Raw genomic sequence first — 19,503 nt, 5'->3', positions numbered from 1 at the left:
ATTGGAGCCCTTTAATGTTTCATTAAAAAAGAGAGAGATAATGAAAATCCAAGAATGCCTTATTGCTTCAAGTTTTGAGAAATTTGAGCTTGTGCTTTGGAAACCAGAGTGAATCAAGCAGCCTCTCTTTCTGGAGAAATTTAACCTAAAATATATTCTCTCCACTCTATGCATGGCCAGTACATATAACATTTGCATTTTCTATTAAGAGTGTAATTAGGGGAATTAAAACCCTATGATTAAGCATTTAACATAAAATTAAAAGACCATGGTTATTCATTAGGAAAGTACTATGTCCCTAGAATTCGATCAGATTTCAAACATACTTCTTTCTTTCTGTACTGGCTTATAATATTTTATTTATATACATATATAGCATTTTAGATGTGGGATGACAAATTTTATCAAGCTTAGCATGGACTGAGCTTTCAATTCTCAGTAGAAATTCCAGCTCTTCTTCATCACCAGAGTTTCTTTAGGCTGAACAGAGAATGGTATATAATAGGAATGAGTGACTACAGTAAACTTGGCTGCCTGCATAAAGCTTAAATGTAGAAGGGAAGGCACAATTCAGAAATAGGACTTAGTATATGCTGGAAGAGGTATAATAACTGAACAAAAAAGGATGAATATTTGGAAACAAAGTTCAGTGCAGGCCCTAAATTGCTGATTCCATGCTGTGTTGCAGATAGAGTCAAAAGAAAATCACAAAGAGAAAACAAAAGGTGAATATTTATTTACTGTTCTCTGTAGGGGATTATCTACATTTCAAATAGGAAAAAAAAATAATAATTTTTAAAAACCTAATTGGCAGATACAATGAAGAGAGTGATAAGAAATAAAGGAAAACATTTTCCATAATAATGAACAAGGTCTAAATTATTAAGAGTGCATACAAATCAATATACAGACAAGATTGTAAAAGTACAGGGGCAAATTGAACAAATTATAGAAGTGCGAGGTCCAAAGTGTTTGACTTCACAATGTGCAAATAAATACAAAGTAAAGATATAGGATGTTACCATTGAATAGTAAAGATTATCATTTGGTGATGACGACAGATACTTTGCATGCTGGACATGAGAGTAAGCTTTGAGGGAGTCCTTCTGGACTTCAAGTTGACATGTACTGAGAGCCTTAAAAAATGTTCTTTATGTTCATGGTATATTGCGAGGTGAAAAAAAGCAAATTACAGAACAGTTTTTGAGACTACGACCCCATTTTTCTTAGAAAGAGGGGAAGAATGAAATGATGGAAGAAAAAAAGGAAAGAAGAAATTGGGTGTATGTAGAGACAAATAGTTGTTATTTTGTTTAAGTGTCAGGGTTTTCTGTTTTTGTTTTTGTTTTTTGCTATGCATTATATTATAATAGAAAATGAATAAAATTATATCTAAAAGAGAAAGAAACTTGTAAAACATGCTCATATCCTTTGACCCAGTAACTCCTTATTTAGAAAATCATCCAAAGGAAAGGCAAAAATGTAGACAGAGATTTATGTACAATTGTGTGGTTAAAAATGAAAACAACATCAGAAGACTGTTTAAATAAGTTCTGGAACATCCAAAAAATAGACTTATGCAGCTGTTATAAATTATATATCAGAAGGAGTTCCAGTGATAGAATACACTGGACAAATTTTAAGCAAACAGAAAAATACAAAGCAGTATATAAAATTTTATAGGGAGAATGATTCCTCCCCCCACCAAAAAAAAGAAAAATACTAGAAAAAAATGCTAATAGTGGCTGTGGCCCCTGGATATATTAGTTATGGAGGCTTTTTGTTTTTCTCTTTGACTTTTGTTATGCTAAAAAAATTACTCTGTGCTATTTTATAAACAGGGGACAAAGAAACCCCTCGATCATCTGACTCCCCAAATTAAGTTCTTTCCATTCTACCAGAACATAACATTTTCCTTCAATAAAGAGCTTTCCCTTAGACTGGAAATGATAAAATGTAAGGACAAGGCTATAATATCTGCATGCTATTGGGAAAATGAAATTTCTACCAATAACCATCAGGCATCAGTGTCCTCCACTACTTGCCCAATGACACAGCAACTAGCTAATGTCTATTATTTAGAATGACATACTACACTATGAAACACAAACAGACAATAATCCATACTCGGGGGGACATCATTTTTAGAAGCACAGCCTCCAGAAGGGTTGCTTTCATAAATGATGTGTTAACTCTCAGAAGCAAGGATTGGTGGGCATATCCATGTATGGTACCTTGGATGTCTTTGTTGCTGGGTGCATTGAGTAATCACTAGATAAACATCTGAGCACCAATTGCAAAAAGATCCTCCTGTGGGTAGTAAAAAATGTTCTCTGTTTGCAAGTTGAGGTTTAGCCCTGTGTTTTGGAGATACCTGAATTGGTTTGGCTCTTTTCCAATTACAATCTGTTCATAATCACCCAGGGTCTGTAACATCAAGTAGTGTTATGAGGGAATTAATTCTTTCTATGTGACAGTTGTTAGTGTAATTCATGTCCTTGTTTTTAATTGCTGGATCAAATTACTTTGTAGATTATTTCATATTTCATCCCAAGAGAAAGGAATAGAAAAAAATGCACAGTGCCTGTGGTGACTTATTTGTTTAGTCTATTTGGGGAAAAAAAAAAGCAGAATTAAAAAGATTGACTTTCTAAACAAAATGACTCTTTTCTATCCTTAGAGTATGTTTTGGATGATTTTAGATGGAAAGTTAGCCTGAGTACATTCTTTCTGTTTAAACACTCTAGGAACTAAGTTTATTTTCACAACAGTTCTCCCAAAATAATGATCATAAAGGTCACAGAGCAATATCCACTAATAAATACCTTGAAAAGGATTTACAATTCAATGCTCTTATGTTAAAAGAAGCACCTTGAAGATAAGAAATTAATGAGACTTAGAATAATTTATTAAGGAACACCTAATAGACTCTCATGAGATTCAAATGTCAAGATGTTTTTTCAAAAAAAAAAAGCTACAAAGGAAATGTAACAAATGCAAATTATATTTGGGGAGAAAAGATAGAGTATTTGAAAAATCTTACAAATGTTTGTTTTTGCAGCACTGAAATGTAACTCTTGTATTTGAATACATACCCAGTAGACATTTTATTCACTTTTGAGTGAAATACCCACTAAATACTTTCCACTCTGAAGTTTGGAATCTCAGACAGAATCAGTAACTATTTCTTAGGTGTCTTGTGAGTTGACAGTTTACTCGTAGGTTGACAGGTTGGAGAAAGTCCAGATGGGACAAGTTCACATGACTGAAAAGCTATAGAGAAAAATTCATTGTTCTTTTTATTTCTCTTTGTGATTTTGAGAGCAAAATATATTTACAACAATAGCACACTTGAACTGCTATTGTAACTGTCCAAGGCCAGTAAACATTCATATTGCCTCAATAAAGAGTCATCTTATAAAGTAGACCTGAGTGATAAACTAAGGAGGCATTATAGATTACTGATCACTTAAAAGCAAGCAGCAGGGAAATTGATAAATTCTGCCTGGCTGTCTGGCAAATAAAAAACCCAGTCATCATCAGAGAGGGAGCTGGAACCTGCTGATTGCTGGGAAATTATGCCTTCAGACAAATGAACAGGCCCACTCACTTAGGGCAAAGGTTCCTTGTAGTTCAGGTAACAGAGTATTGTCAACATGGAAAGGTCTTTGAAATAGGGCCTGAATCTGCTATCCTGCCAACAGAAGACATATATACAGACAATGTTGAAGAGCTGGCTGTCCTGAATCAGTTTTCTCAGCCAGAGTGAAGAATGTATAATCGTCCTGTCATTGTTGGAAAGTGAAAAGAGATATCCATAAAAATAGATGTCTTCTCACTCTTGCTACCATCAAATAATTACGAAGAATTCCTGTGGCCATTTACATCTTTCTATATAAAACCAATCTAATACAGGGCTCTAAGCCGGTTATTACATTGGTTTCAGGTTGGCTCTGTGCTCCCTAATTAAAATATGCATTTGCTTGGCTATATGTTGATCTAAAGAAACAAATTATCTGTAATAGGCTAAATTAATTAATAGCTGTGAATAAATTTTAGGAGGACATGTGGAAGGCATGAAGTTGCAAGGACTGAATGTGGGAGAAGAGGCCTCATCACCTTGTGCTTTTTTTTTTTTTTTACCAATTTCATTTAGATTAGAACAGAAAACCATCTGAAGACCTGCAAGTTGCTCATTATAACAACAACTTATCTGTATGCAATGTATTAATATTTACAAGGCTAACTGACATACTTAGAACAGCTCTGTTAAGCACTGGTTATTACCCTCCGTTACAAAAGGAGAGTGAGGCTCAGAGCGATACAGGACTTGTCCATGGTACCAGAAGTGGTGTCTTGGTTCCAACAGTAAGTAAGTCAGATTTTCAAGTTTCCAATTTTCTTCCCTCACTTTTAGCTGTAGTGAAAGCATTAGTTTCCCTCAGTTTGATTCATGTGGAAGAAAGTAAAGAAAAAACATGTTCTTTCTATGGTTGCTTTTATCACAGACATTCATGGCTCAAATAAATAAGAAAACTAAATCAAATGGTAACATTGGAAAGAGGTTACCTGCATTTTTAGAGGTTGGTCAACTTGCATACTTGATGAAGCAATGGCAAACCCAGAACTAACAGAGTGACAAGTATTAAAGAGGACATAAGTTAATGCTAATATTTCCTACAATATCATCACAACGTTATAAGATAAAATTTTTGTAAAAGGAGAGTCAATATAAGAGGTGGCCACCATATACAGATTACAGTTTATTTTTTGGATACTTGCTTCATAAGATATTTCGCATTAAGATTTTACATAAAGAGTGACTGTTAAATTGATTATGTTTTGCTGTATAACCAACCATCCACCTTTTTCAGGGGCACAATCCTCTGTAAACTATGTCAGTTTGGATTTCTAAATAAAAAATGAAACATGTCAGTTTGAGGTGCTTACGTCTAAGGTAATAGGTGACTATCTTCTTTAAAAATGTGCACATTAGCATTACCTTTGGGTCTAAAAAAGTTCCTTTTCAATTATTTCTTTTTTAAAAAGTATTTTCCAAAGATAAATTGATACCTTTATTGGTAGAGACAGAAGATTTCTAACAACTTTAAGGACACCTTACCAGTTTTAAAATAGATGTCTGTCCCTTTGAATATTTTCCTTCATCAGGGACTGGAGCCTAAAAGAAGGAACAGTATTGGAGATATATTTGGTGGTTGTGTTATAAAGAATTTCATGGTAGCAAGTACTTGTTTATACTTACAGTTTCAGTATTGAACAAAAAAAAGAAGGAATTTTCAATCATCTAACTTAAAAGTCCAGAGTATCATAGACCAATAAAAATATATTGTGAGCCATGTATGTGAGTTAAACTTGTCTTAATATTCACGTTAATCTTAAAAAAAGGAAAAATTGATTTTAATAAGATATTTTATTTAACCTCATGTACTATGCATTTGTTTGTAACATGGAAATTAGGATAATCTCATAGGTATGTTGGAAGGATTAAATGAGATAATGCATTTCAGAAGTATTCAGTTCGTGTAATTATTATTATTGTCCTTCAATAGCCATTAGTGAATGGAACATACTGTTCTTTATTTCTGTGCTTTTACATTTTGCTTAGAATGTTTCCTCCTTCTACCATCAACTTGGTGAACTCCTGCTCACCCTGCAAGATTTAAACAAAACAACTTTCTTCCTGAGATGTGTGTGCCTCCGGCCCCACAAATGCCCTTAGCAAAGATGAAGCAGGATTCTTCCTTCTTGGCTCTTTATTGCCCTTGAGTCCACTCTTACGTGCTGATCCACATTGCCCAATGTTGGTCCTCACTGGTTCCCACCTGAAAGGGCATTTTTCCTGTCCTAAAGTGGATATTTTGTCCCAGATATCTCAGACAGATATTAAGTTTTTATGTCTTTGTTTCTAGAAATACAGTCTTCATGATTTAGGGACCATTCCTTTTGAACTATTCAGACTTCATCATTTGCATTTCTCTTTCTAGCTTTTTCTGTTCCTGTTGGTGACAGTACAATTCTGTGCAGTACTGAAAAGCTGGAGGTACAGTTCTCCATGTGTTGCCTTCAGATGACAAATGTGTTCTGCTGATGCCTTGGGCAAAATGCCTCCTCCAAAATGCCGCTGTCTGTGAATGCTTCATCCTACAAAATTCTAGCGATGGTTACAGGGTGAGGGATTTTATGGACAGAAAGCAAAGTTTCATCTCTCGCTTCTAGATCACTCAAAAGTTCATTCCGTTGTAGTTCCTCCTGTAACCCAGTGTGCATACTGCTGCCCTCGATTTTTTCTGCACCTTCCAACCTCACTCATCATCTGCAACTGGAGTTAGATCTATTTGTTGCCTTCTCAGCAGCTATTGGTACTTAATTAACTTTTTCATGCCATCTTGTTTGTGATGACAGAGACTTGCTGTGGAACAGAGGAGGTATAACAGGCTCAAGGGGGGTTTTAACTTTGCATTTCTGTATACTGTCTTCATTTCCTTCTTTTAATACATCCTGCTTTTTAAAATTCAAGTGAACTATAATTATGGAAACCTGGTGTGTTTATATACTCTGACTTTTTTTGTGTATCCTTCCCACTTGGGACAAAGCTAAGTGTGAATGTTTTTCTGAGTTATTGTCCTGTACAAGCTGGAGGACAGATGTATGGATGGGGATAATGGCTTAGTCCTAGGCCCTAGCAATCCTCTCTTTTCAGATGATTGCAGCTTTTGTGTAACTTGCTGGTGGCTGTCGTTCAATGGAGTAGTTTGATGGAAAATGGGTTTTAGAAAAAGAGTGCATAAAACAGCTGGGATGACATCAAACTAAAAAGATTGTGTACAGTAAAAAAAAAAACCATAACTAAAATAAAAAGACACCCTACTGAATGGTAGAAAGTATTTACTTGGATATCATACATCTGACAAAGGACTGATATCAAAGATATATAAAGAACTCATAAAACTCTACAAAAACAAAACAAATAACCCATCAAAAAATGGGCAAAGGAATTAAACAGACACCTCTCTCCAAAGAAGACATTAAAACGGTCAGCAGGCACGTGAAAAAATGTTCATGATCACTTATTATTAGAGAAATACAAATCAAGACCACAGTGAGATACCATCTCACAACCTGCAAGTATGGCACATATTAACACAACCAGAAACAAGTGCAGGTGAGGATGTGAAGAAAAGGGAATCCTTCCCTGCCAGTAAGAATGCAGACTGATCAAAATGGATTAAAGAACTAGACATAAGACCTGAAACCATAAAATATATAGAAGGAAATATAGGCGAAACACTACGTGATCTGCACATCAAAGACATCTTTACAGACACATCACCCAAAGCAGTGATAGTGAAGGCAAAGATAAACAGCTGGGACTACATCAAATTAAAGAGCTTCTGCACAGCAAAAGAGACAATAACAAAAACAAAGAGAAACCCCACCAACTGGGAGAACATTTTTGCACCCAACACTAATGATAAAGGACTGATCACAAAAATCTGCAAAGAGCTGATGAGACTCAGCAACAACAAAGAAAATAATCCAGTCAAAAAATGGGCAGAAGAGCTAAAAAGAAACTTCTCTGAAGAGGAAATGCAAATGGCCAACAGGCATATGAAAAAATGTTCAACATCACTTGCCATCAGGGAAATGCAAATCAAAACTACCATGAGATACCATCTTACACCAGTGAGAATGGCACATATTAAAAAAACTAGCAACAACAAATGCTGGCGAGGGTGTGGAGAAAAAGGAACTCTTCTGCACTGTTGGTGGGAGTGCAAACTGGTCCAACCACTGTGGAGAGCTGTGTGGAGATTTCTGGACCTACTAAACATAGAGCTTCCATATGATCCAGCAATTCCACTCCTAGGTATTTACCCAAAGGACACAGAAACATCAATTCCAAAGAACACCTGCACCCCTATGTTTATAGCAGCACTGTTTACAATAGCTAAGCTTTGGAAACAACCCAAATGCCCAAAAATAGATGACTGGATCAAGAAGATGTGGTACATATATACCATGGAATATTACTCAGCATTCAAAAAAGATAAACACATGCAATTTGCAGCAACATGGATGGCGCTGGAAGGGATCATGCTCAGCGAAATAAGCCAAAAAGAAAAAGAAAAATACCGGATGGTCTCACTCATAGCAGGAATCTAGAAAACTTAAATAAGGGACCAGGAAAATGAATAACTATAAGAAAGTGAAAATCAAAATCAACAAAAAACTATGAACCAGAGACACTTTTAGGGGGCGGGGGCGGGAGGGGAGGGATTGGGGTCAGAATGGGGGGGCTGCAATTGTATGGGAATATAACAATAAAAAAAAAAAGAAAAAAAAAGAAATAGGAAAAGCAGACTGAATTACCTATATGGTGGAGAAGACTGGAAAAGGTATTGTGTTGCCTATAAGCTGGAAATTGTTAATTTGATTCAATAAACAATGGTAAGCAATTAAAAAAAAAAAATGCAGACTGGTCCAACCACTATGAAAAGCAGTATGGAGGTGTCTCAGAACATTAAACATGGATCTGCCATTCAGTCCCATAACTCCACTCCTGGGCATCTATGCAAAAAATTCAGAAACACTACTTCAAAAGCAAATTTCCACTCACATGTGTATTGCAGCACTACTTATTAAAGCTAAACTTTGGAAACAACCCAAGTGCCCCAGAACAGATGAGTGGATCAAGATTTGGTGTATATATACACAGTGGAATACTACTCAGGGATCAAAAAAGATAAATTCATGCCATGGGTGGTAATATGGATGGTACTTGAAAGAATAATGCTAAGTGTAATATGTCAGAAGGAGAAAGGTAAAAACTGGATGGTGTCACGAATGTGTGGAATATAAAGTAGCTAAATTAATAGTCAGATAAAGACAAGTTGAAAAAGTAACCTTTGATAGCCCACTACAGCACTGAAACACCAAGAGGAGGAAGGGTTGGGGAGAGAATAAAGGGGGAAGGAAGCACAATGGCTTATGGTAGTTGAACATGGGTAAGTTGATGGTGTGAGCACTGTGGTGGGAATACCCCAGTTAATAATTAATTAATTATAAAAATAAAAAATAACCCCCCCCCAAAAAAAAGAGAGAATGGGTTTTAGATGTTAACATTTTTTTGATTATTTTCAAGTACTGTTATTGAAAATTATTGCTTAGAAACTGTTGAGACATGGGTGGATAGATCAATGGATAATATGATAGATGGATAAAAATAGATGATACATAGATAATAGGTAGATAAGTATATTAAAAAATTAGGGACATATCAGCTTGGTTGTATTTTTGAGCTAAATATTTTCCTATGTAGATGTGTTTATCTCTTTTTTTTTTTTTAGATTTATTTATTTATTTATACAAGCACTGGGTACAGTCAGAAGCGAGGGAGGGTGAAAGAATTCACCAGAGCCAGAGCCGGGAGCAGAGCAGGCAGAAGGATTGAAGTACACTGCTGAGGGGAGCAGCAGGCAGCAGGAGAGGTCTGCGCGCCATGTGGGACCCTCCTCCAGTGGCCTGGAGCAGCCGGGGATCGAACCGGCGCTGCAGAGGCTGCGGGCAGCTTCGCAACCCAGCGCTCAACCGCTGAGCCACTGGGGAGGCCCTGTTTATCTCTTGATGGAACTTTTTTTTTCATTCTGGGATCTCAGAAGATTAAGAAAGTCTCCTTGCTGTGGATGAGGTAGAGTCCAGAATGTTTAGCACAGAGTCTGGAACATAGCAGAGGAACAATAATGTTTACTGAGAGGCCTAATGCACCATTTGGCCCACTCAAGTTAGAGCCAGCCCCTCTGTGCTCAGTCCTTGTCAACAGACTCTCCCAATCATGAAGGCAGACTGATGGATTCCACCCAAAGTTGTTAATCCGTTAACAATTGGCTGTAAAAGTATGCGCATGGAAACAAATGGGAAAGCTAAAAACCAGATTTGCAGTTGCAGTGTTAAGATATAATTGCCATGCGTTAGCAGAAAGAAGGGCCCCTCACAGATTGCAAATGTTATTTAAATACATAAGGAAAATGTACTGGATTTAATGAATTTGCTTTGACCATCAGCAAAATGGAATTTCAGATTTGAAGCACTAACACTTGATTTTTTTTGTTACTGCAGCTATTTTCCATTCAATCATTTGGAAAAAAAAGGACTCCTGACAAATTGATCACACAGTTCTGCCACTTACTAGGTATGTGGCCTTGGATAATTCACTTAACTTTCTGAGTCTTGATTTCCTCATTTGTAAAATGGGTGTAAAAATCGATATTTATTGAATGATTGAGTGAGGTGGTGTGTAGGTAAAATGTGTAACAGAGTGGCCAGAACACAGAATAGATTTTTAAAAAATAGCAGAATTGGCTACCCCAGGTGCTGCTACCTCTCTGTATTGGGTGGATAAACCCCTTATATTAGGATTCTCCAGAGAAACAGAACCAATAGGGTGTGTGTGTGTGTGTGTGTGTGTGTGTGTGTACACACACATCCTATTGTGTATATATGTACTTATATACGTTTATGTGTATCTATGTGTAGAGAGAGATTTATGTTAAGGAATTGGCTCACACAGTTATGGAGACTGGCAAGTCCAAACTCTGCAGGGTGGGCTGGCAGACAGGAGACAGAGGAGAGAGCCAATGTTGCAGTTCAAGTCCAAAGGCCATCTGCTGCAGAATTCACTATTGCTTGGGGAAGTGTGTCTCTTTGTTCTGTGTAGACCTTCAGCTGATTGGATGAGACCCACCCACAGTATCCTTGCTGTCTGTTTTACTGAATTCCCACCGATTTAAATGTTCATCTCATTCCCAACACCCTCACATAAACATCCAGAGCTGTGTCTGAGCACATAACTAGGCATGGTGGCCCAGTCAAGTTGACCCACAGAATTAACCTTCATGTACCCTTTTCTTTATTACCTAGCACTGCATCAGATGACAACAGCCTCTTGATAGTACTCTCTGCTCCAACTCTTGTTTGCTCCCAGTGTATTTATAAACAATAGTAAGATAGAAAAAAAAATAGATCCCTTCTTTCTCATGCTTAAATCCAATGCTCTCCCATTGCACTTAGAAAAAAAGTCAATTTCTTCAAAGGGTCAGACAAAGACAAACATTAAAACCAACTCTTGAAAGTTGGCCATAGATCTGAGGCATCCAGAGACAGAGGGAGAGAGGAGGAGAAAAGAGGAAAGGGGTAGGGAGAGCACAGCAGACTATGGTGCAGCAGACTATGGGTGCTTTGGTGGTGGGAGAACTATGGCGATCATGCCTGAGGGGAGAAACCCTGTACTGCCAAGATATTAACAAGGATGTCAAACAATGGTATTTAATGAAAAAAATTTTTAAAGTCAGTTTCTTATCAGAGTTTATAGGTGTTGCATGACCTGGCTCGCTCTAACCTCACTTTACTAGAACCATCTGTTGCTGCTCTCCTCTTGTTACTTATGATAATGTCAACTGCCATAACAGATAAAACCTGGAATCTCAGTGGCTTAGCACAACAGAAGTTTATACATTACTGATAGTGGTAGACAGCTTCTGAATGGCTCCTCCAAATCCCTGCCTTCTGGTGTAATGTCCTAGTGAAATCTCTAGTAACTCACTCTATCAAATAGAATATGGTATAAGTGACAGGTGTCACTTACATGGTTAGACTGCAAAAGATAGTGACTTCTGTCTTCCTACCACTTTCTCTCTGGCTCTTTGTGTGCACTTGCTTTAATGAAGCAAGCTAGAAGGGCCCACGTGACAAAAAAAAAAAAACACAAAACAAAACAAGAAAACTAAAGGAACCTCCTGACCCACCCCCAACAAGGAAGTGAGGTCCAAAATCCTGCAGCCATTGAATTGAATCAATCTTGTCAACAACCACAGAGGTGAGTTTGGAAGCAAATTCTTCCCTAGTGGAGACTTTAGATGAGACAATGACCTCACACAAACCCTTAATTTAAGTCCTATTGAGAGACTCTAAAGCAGAGGCTCTAGCTATGTTGTGTCCATATTACTGACTCACAGGGACTGTGAGATATAAATGTGTGTTGCTTGTCTGAATTTGGGGGTAATTTGTTACAATTATAATAAGTAACCAATCCACTCATAATACACTCAATTGGCAGCGGTGCTCCATACAGTCATTTAGGAACCTGGACCAATGGAAACACCATTGTTTTCATAATATAACTTTAAGATCTCCTTGTGCATTGACATCCAGCCAGCAAAGGGAGGAAGAAAAAAATTTGGGGGTTGAGGATGCAGATGAGTCTAACCCATTTTATTCTATGGTCACAACTATGCCGCATGACCTGCCCTGCTTGGGCAGCCACTACCCAGTCACAAATTGACACTCTGGAAGGAGAGTCTTGGTGAAGAGACAGGGGGGCTCAGCCATGTTTATAAGTCTATCTATGAAGCCAAGTTTTGTTCTCCCCTAAGGTCTCTGCTCTTCCTTTTGCATCAAGTGTCTTCCCTGTGTGGTTAACTCCCTCTCATCTTAAAAATCTTGTTTTTATTGATACTTCTTTCCTTTGGGCAGAATTTCTTGAGTATCCTACATGGAATATTAGCTCCATTTTCTGTTTTTTATCTCAGCTCTTTATTTGTTCTATCATAACTCTGATGACAAATTATGATTGTAAGTCAGTTCATTTATTTTTAATTGTCTCTCCTGCTTAAGTGTAAGCTCCATGAACACAAGTTCTGCATTGGTTTTGTTTACTACTGTATTCTTTTTTTAAGATTTATTTATTTATGCATACAAGAACTGGGGTACAGGCCAGAGGTGCAGGGGCCTAGAGTATTCACCAGAGACAGAGTGGGGAACAGAACAGGCAGATCTACTCAAATACACTGCTGAGGGGAGCAGCAGGTGAGTCTGCTGTGCCAGGGGGTAGCTCCCTGGCCAACTGGGGATAAAACTTATGCTGCAGAGGCTGCAGACAGCTTCACAGTCCTGTGCTCAACCCCTTTTGCCACCAGGGAGGCCCTCACTACTCTATTCTTATATTTAGCATACCCTACTGTGCTTAGCACACCCTACTCAGGACACCCTACTGTTCTTGAGTAGATGAATGAATAATTACAACAGTACTCTAACAGGGCAAAAACAGGGCAAAAAGACATACTTCCTGAGAATTTACTAATGCAACCAGGTAAAAAGTGTTCTCTTCCCAGTACCTCTCAGGGAAGCACTTTGATTAACTACTAGGGGTTGCTGGTAGGGGGCTCAAGCAAACTGAAAGACAATGTGCTCTGCAAGAAGTAAACAGAGGAATTCAGGATTTTACTCCTAGAATAGGGAGAGGAGGAAAGAAGATGATAGATCAGTGAACCAGAGAGGCATCAAAGAGTTGGATGTTTCTTGGGACTGACACAAACCATGAGAAATTCTGTCAAAACTAATTTGGATGGGAAGTTGTTTGTATGTGAATTGCACCATAATCCATAAATCCCCATAATCTACAAAGTTTTAGTAGGACCTACCCTAATTCTCATGCACTTTGTATGTGCAAATGTACATGCTGATGTGCATACATGTGTGTGCAGCCATTCAAAACTAAGGAGGGGTGACTTTTGCATTTGCACTGGGCACTGCAGTACGGAGACAGCAGATACAGAAGTGGGAATCCAAAGGCAGAGGTCATCTTGAGAAGTTAAATTGCTAAGTAATCACCACGATCTTTGTAAGAACTTCAGATCTGCTGTGGGATGTCGAATAGTTTGCATTTCCCACACTGAGTTTTAACTTGTCGCTGGGATGCCAGCTGACACATTTCTCACCAACCTTCTAACTTTCTATTGTTGCAGTCTTCCCCCTGCATGTTGATGCCTAACTGGGAGGGACATTTCCAGCCCCATTTCCAGGTGAGATTATGTAACTATCAATAGTTCTGGCCAGTGGAACATGGATAGAAGTGATATATTCCACATCAGGCTTTGCATGTGATAAACCTCCCTCCATTCTCCACTTTTCTACATTTACCAGCCAGATATAAATGTCCATACAGTGAAAATGTCAGAGTCTCTCAGAGCTCTAGATGTCTCCCAGAGATACACTGGATGTCTGCATGTTCCAGAGAATTTCAGGTATAGGGGAGAAAAATGTCTCTTTGAAAAATAAGAAAAGCAAAAGCTACTTCATAACCATGATCCTTGCTTGTATTTGCCTTATGTACTTGCAAGATATATACAAAGGACACAGTCATATAAAAAAAGCATACAGACAAGTCAAGAACTTGGCAAATGACGCCCTGAGAGCCTCTGGAACCAGAGAAGCTCACTGATTTACTGTCTTATCCACAAATAGATCAGTTCATTGCAAGCAAACCATTTCCAATGGTCTGATTGAAAACTACTCCGTTGATGGGAAATCCTCTCTGCATGGGTGCATACTTCCAACTCTGGGAGGATGTTTGAGTCTCCTCTAGCCTCCTTTACAGAGAGCAATCAGATAAGCAAATGAAGTACTTCTTTCTCTGTGCCTCTAGAGTAAACTTACATAACTTCAGAGAGGAGAAGGGTGGAAGCAATAGTCACTGTCCTTTCTCCTCATGCAAAGGTGTTGGAAGTCTTTGCTGAGGTCAGTGCATTCAGCAAGATTTGTGCAACCCCAAGACATCAAAGAGAAATATCTTGCTATCCCAGGATGGACTAGGAGGCGTTGGCTTCTTGGTAAGTTGAGGGATCCAGAAAATCTTCACGGGAAGCCAGAGTGAGTGACTGAAATTCTAGGAACCCAATAGCCTTTGTCTTTTCCATTGGAAATCTTCATGTGCCTGAAGAAGGGATCCTATTTAATTTCTCCTCTTGAAATATATACCTTGTGGAAAGATCTACACCATATCCTCTCCTTGTTAAATGAAACACCTTGGAGGAAGCTTGGCAGAATCCTAGTTTGAGAACATCTTTTTGGAAGCTGGGATTGTGATTTAAAGTGAAAAGAAAGAAGCTTCTCCAACTTTAGTTCCAAGAAAGCATTTGTCTTCATCACCCTCATCTAGACTAACAGTTTGTGCTTAGGAAAGACAGATGTGTCCTGCAGGTCTTTCCACCCTCACATGTCGAAGCCGGCAGTGCATCATACCTGGCTGCTGAACAAACAGAGAATATCAGCTTCCACTTCACAAATACATCCATTCACTTGGAGGAATTTTTTCCTCTGGCTGAGGGAGCAAAATGCCCATTACAGTGTATTCTCCGTGTCCCCAGGCTTTAATATATCTCGGAGCAGCTCTCCTCAGCATTCCACATTATAAAATCAATCTCTATTTAAGTAAGAGGGGGATATTTATTTCTTAATTTTTTAATAATGTATTTTGTGATTTGTTATAGCTTCAGTGCTGTATTATTTATTTATTGTGCCTATAGGGTGCACTGCCACTTGGTAATAGAACAGCTATGGAAACTTGAGACCTAAGCAGAAATGAGTTCAATAATATTGCTACAGTCTAGGACTTTATCCAAAATTAACAAAGAACAAAAGTGCAAGGCAATGCTAACCCATCTGACAGCATTTGGGGAGTGTTTATAAGAGGGATGGTGATGGAGATTTTAAAAAAATGGCAGGCAAGGGGAGTGACAAATGAATGGACTATTTTAAAATTCAGAACCATTTCATAAACCTCATAAAACGGCTTTGCTCTATTGGGGTGGTGTGTGTGCGCGTGCGCACACGCACATAGGCTTTTACTTAATATTTACTAAGGAAAAGCTGTCCAAGAAGCAAGTGGAAATCAAATGTTCTCAACTCCACCCCACCCCCATTTTCTTGCAAAAATGTTGATGAGTTTAACTTGGGACAGACATGTCTGCACTTTAATTCCCAGGCATTTTACTGATGATTTGTTGAAATGAAGGGTGAACTTCAAATAGAAGTTTGTTTTTATCCTCTGTTAACAGCATAACATGTGGTTATTACACTTGATTTTTGTCTCCCACAATTACAGGAGTAGGAAGTAACCACAGTTGAAAATTCTCTAATATACATACAAATGAGGTCATAAAAATTGGGGACATTTAGAAAATATTCAGGATGAAATTGACATGTTTAGCTCCAAAGATTTCTACACCTGTAAGTCATTATTCAAGTCCTGTTACTAATGATATGATGCTAATTAGAACCAATACCCTCTAACAATTTAGAATTCTTTAACTCTCTTATTAATCCTGATGTGCATTTCAGGAAAATTATATCATGCTGATGACACCATGTGACATAAAGCAATAAATAAAGGCGCTGAAGGACACTTGCCCTTGGTGGAGAGATGCCATCTCTTGTCAGTTAGGCAGTCAGCCAGCCTGTCAACAACATTTATTGAGTACCTAACGAGAGAAGGGCCATGTGACGGAGAGGAGATATGGGCTCCGGCCTTGAGGGAAATCCACAGGTCAGTGATACAGTCAGAGAAAAGACAGGAGACTCGTCTGATCACATGATGCCTGAGAAGCAGCATCTCATAAGGGCAGCCTGTCGGGTGGGGACCTCACGCTTGATGAACACATACTGGGCAGGAGCCCCCCGAAAGGCCCTGATATTGGTCAGCTCAGTAGGATACTCAAGCAACTCTTGTGGGAAAATGCTCTTCCCACATACTGTCCCTGTATTAGAGAAAGCCAGCCCATCCTTCTGCCCTTTGGAGATTTGACTCCTCCAAGCCACAGTTTCCTTAGCTATCGTTTGAACTCAGTGAATCATCAAGGAGTGGCAGAGCCATTGTCTGCACTTTGCGTTCTGCTACAGGAGGTCAGAGGGCCCTGAGCATCGGCCAGGGAGGGCATGTGAGAAGGGAAATCTTTGGTGGCTGCTGTTGGACACACCTCACCCTTCCAGTTTCTTTAAGAAAATGTAAGATTTCGAATGAAGGACAGAGCCATGAAATTACAGTGTTAAGATTTGGTTGAGATGACAAAAGAATCTCAATATGCACATTTGGCTTTAGCACATGTTCACTTCTGTCCTATTTGTGTGATTTATGCTAGTGGAAGCAAATTTATGGCTGGATTCCTGTGTAATCTAGTAACTTCACAGTAGCACAGAGCAGAGCAAAGTCTGCTGACTCTCTCTTCTGTTTTCCCTTAGGAGTAGCAAAGGGTGCTTCTATCTGGTAGGCTTCAAGTCTTCATCCACTCCCCTTGCATCCTGGGAACAGAAATAACAAAGAGAGGGAGGCACAGACTCACTCCACATTGTCTGCTTGTGGAAAAAGCTCTTCCCACACACTGTCTTAAAGAAAGCCAACCCCATCCTTTTTCCCTTTGGAAATTAATCACAGAAATGATATTAATTTGTCCTTGGATAGACAAAAGTCATATAGACTTCATTGATAGCCATAAAGCTATAAAGACTGGTCGAAATAATAGAAATCCTTCATTGATAAGTTGGGTGTTCAATCTTGAAAAAAGTGTAAGTGAAAAGTTTGATTTTCCTTTCTCTTTTTTTCGTTCAAATGACTGCTTTGGCAGAGGTAGAGTTGGGGCAGAATAACTGTTCTCAACAGACAGACCCAGAGCCATGTCACAGTTCTTGTGTATGGGAAGCATAGCCATCAAAAGATGAGTATAATAGAACCATGTGTGCGTGCTGGAAGACTTACTCTTTATTTTCAAATAAATTTCTTCTAATTAAGTAGGTTTACGTTTCAGCATGAATAGGTCACTCATTCCCTTAAACACGTGTGGGTCAGCTACCTGGGTCAAATAGATACTGGGAGTTTATTTATTTATTTTTATTATTTTTTTAATAATAAATTTAATTTTTATATTCCCCATACAATTGCAACCCCCTTATTTTGACCCCAATCCCTCCCCTCCCGCCCCCTACCCCCCATAGAGTGTCTCTGGTTCATAGTTTTTTGTTGATTTTGATTTTCACTTTCTTATAGTTATTTATTTTCCTGGTCCCTTATTTAAGTTTTCTAGATTCCTGCTATGAGTGAGACCATCCGGTATTTTTCTTTTTCTTTCTGGCTTATTTCGCTGAGCATGATCCCTTCCAGCGCCATCCATGTTGCTGCAAATTGCATGTGTTTATCTTTTTTGAATGCTGAGTAATATTCCATGGTATATATGTACCCCATCTTCTTGATCCAGTCATCTATTTTTGGGCATTTGGGTTGTTTCCAAAGCTTAGCTATTGTAAACAGTGCTGCTATAAACATAGGGGTGCAGGTGCTCTTTGGAATTGATGTTTCTGTGTCCTTTGGGTAAATACCTAGGAGTGGAATTGCTGGATCATGTGGAAGCTCTATGTTTAGTAGATCCAGAAATCTCCACACAGCTCTCCATGACACTGGGAGTTTAAAGACTGTTCAGCCACATTCTTTCCATCTACGGGAGGAACAAGTGTAAACAAGATCATAGAACACAACGCGACACCTGTGCACAGCAGATGCATGTTTGAGGTGGTGCCTGTCCAGAAAGGCCATGTCTTATAGCAAATATGTGTACTGTGATTCTAGGACATTATGAAATCGTGTGAAATGTCTATATGGTTTGGAGTCCTGTGCAACGTCTCATTCTACTTTAGAAGTGTAAGATCTCATGCCCAGGAAGGTAGAGACTTAGGAGCTGTTTATAATGCTGCAGCTAATGTGTAGAAATGGGGTGGGATAGACTTGGAGGTGCATGAGTTGAAGTTGCTCAAAAGCTGAATGTCTATTTCCCTGCATTTCCCATTGCAGGTCTTCATCTTCCAAGTGTAAGAGGCCAAACACTCCTGATTTCATGGGGGATGTATAGTCAGAGTGTTGGCCTGACAGCATCTCTGAATGTTGAAAGTTGTCATGGCCACAGTGGGAGGGGAATGAAGGTCATTTATCAGAATTTGAGGAATCAAGAAGGGAATGAATAGGTGTATCCTACAACATACTCCTCAACTTTTGGGAAGGGGGAGAGATGAATCATGGTTTTAACTTTGAAAAATTTGCCTCATTAAAATAATCCTGTGACTAAAATAAAGACATACTATTTTGGAGTAAAAAGTGGGCTCCAAATCAAATGAAACCAGAGTACAGTTTCTTTGTTTTTATTTTTTAATTTACTACATTAGTTTTATTTGTTTATTTTTAATTGCTTTCTTTTAAAAATTTTATTTATTTTTAATTGAGGTGATATTTGCATATCCCCATCAAATATTGCTGTTGTACCCCTTCACACAACCTTCCCACCTCAAACCAGAGTTTTTTTGAAAACAGAACATTACCAGAAGCAATGAAAAGCAAAATGAAAGAAGACAAAGGCAGCAGAAGATCTTGTTTGCTTTTGCTTTTCTCCTTTTTATAATGGAAAATTTCAATCAGAAGTAGAGGTTAGTGTAATAAAATGCCCATGTGCTCATCTTCCGGCTTTAATAATTTCATGAGCTCATGACAAGGCTTGTTTCATTGCCATCCCTCTCCCCCCTCCCACTCCCACCAATCCAGGTATTTAGACGGTGATTTTCAATGTGACTTCAGGACCAGACATATCAAGTGAAGAGAGTGGTAAGTAGGGA

At 38.5% G+C, this 19,503-nt stretch overlaps 1 long non-coding RNA gene across 8 annotated transcripts in view; it reads left to right on the top strand.

Moving 5' to 3' along the window:
• Positions 1-19,503, top strand: part of LOC119261146 (uncharacterized) — an 87,861-nt gene that overhangs the window by 22,064 nt on the left and 46,294 nt on the right. For 5 of the 8 annotated variants that reach the window (XR_008549205.1, XR_008549201.1, XR_008549200.1 and 2 more), the window contains 5 exons: positions 10,138-10,210; positions 13,821-13,877; positions 14,572-14,684; positions 15,959-16,083; positions 16,195-16,399. This is a non-coding gene — a long non-coding RNA (uncharacterized LOC119261146). The remainder of the gene's footprint in view (positions 1-10,137; positions 10,211-13,820; positions 13,878-14,571; positions 14,685-15,958; positions 16,084-16,194; positions 16,400-19,503) is intronic. The other 3 variants (XR_008549202.1, XR_008549203.1, XR_008549204.1) reach the window with 3 other exon arrangements.

Source organism: Talpa occidentalis, unplaced genomic scaffold (genome assembly GCF_014898055.3).
Source record: "Talpa occidentalis isolate TD23 unplaced genomic scaffold, MPIMG_talOcc4v2.1 talOcc4.6, whole genome shotgun sequence".
NCBI classification, from domain to species: Eukaryota; Metazoa; Chordata; class Mammalia; order Eulipotyphla; family Talpidae; genus Talpa; species Talpa occidentalis.
Note: the sequence above shows the minus strand (reverse complement) of the source record. Positions and strands in the feature narration are given on the sequence as shown.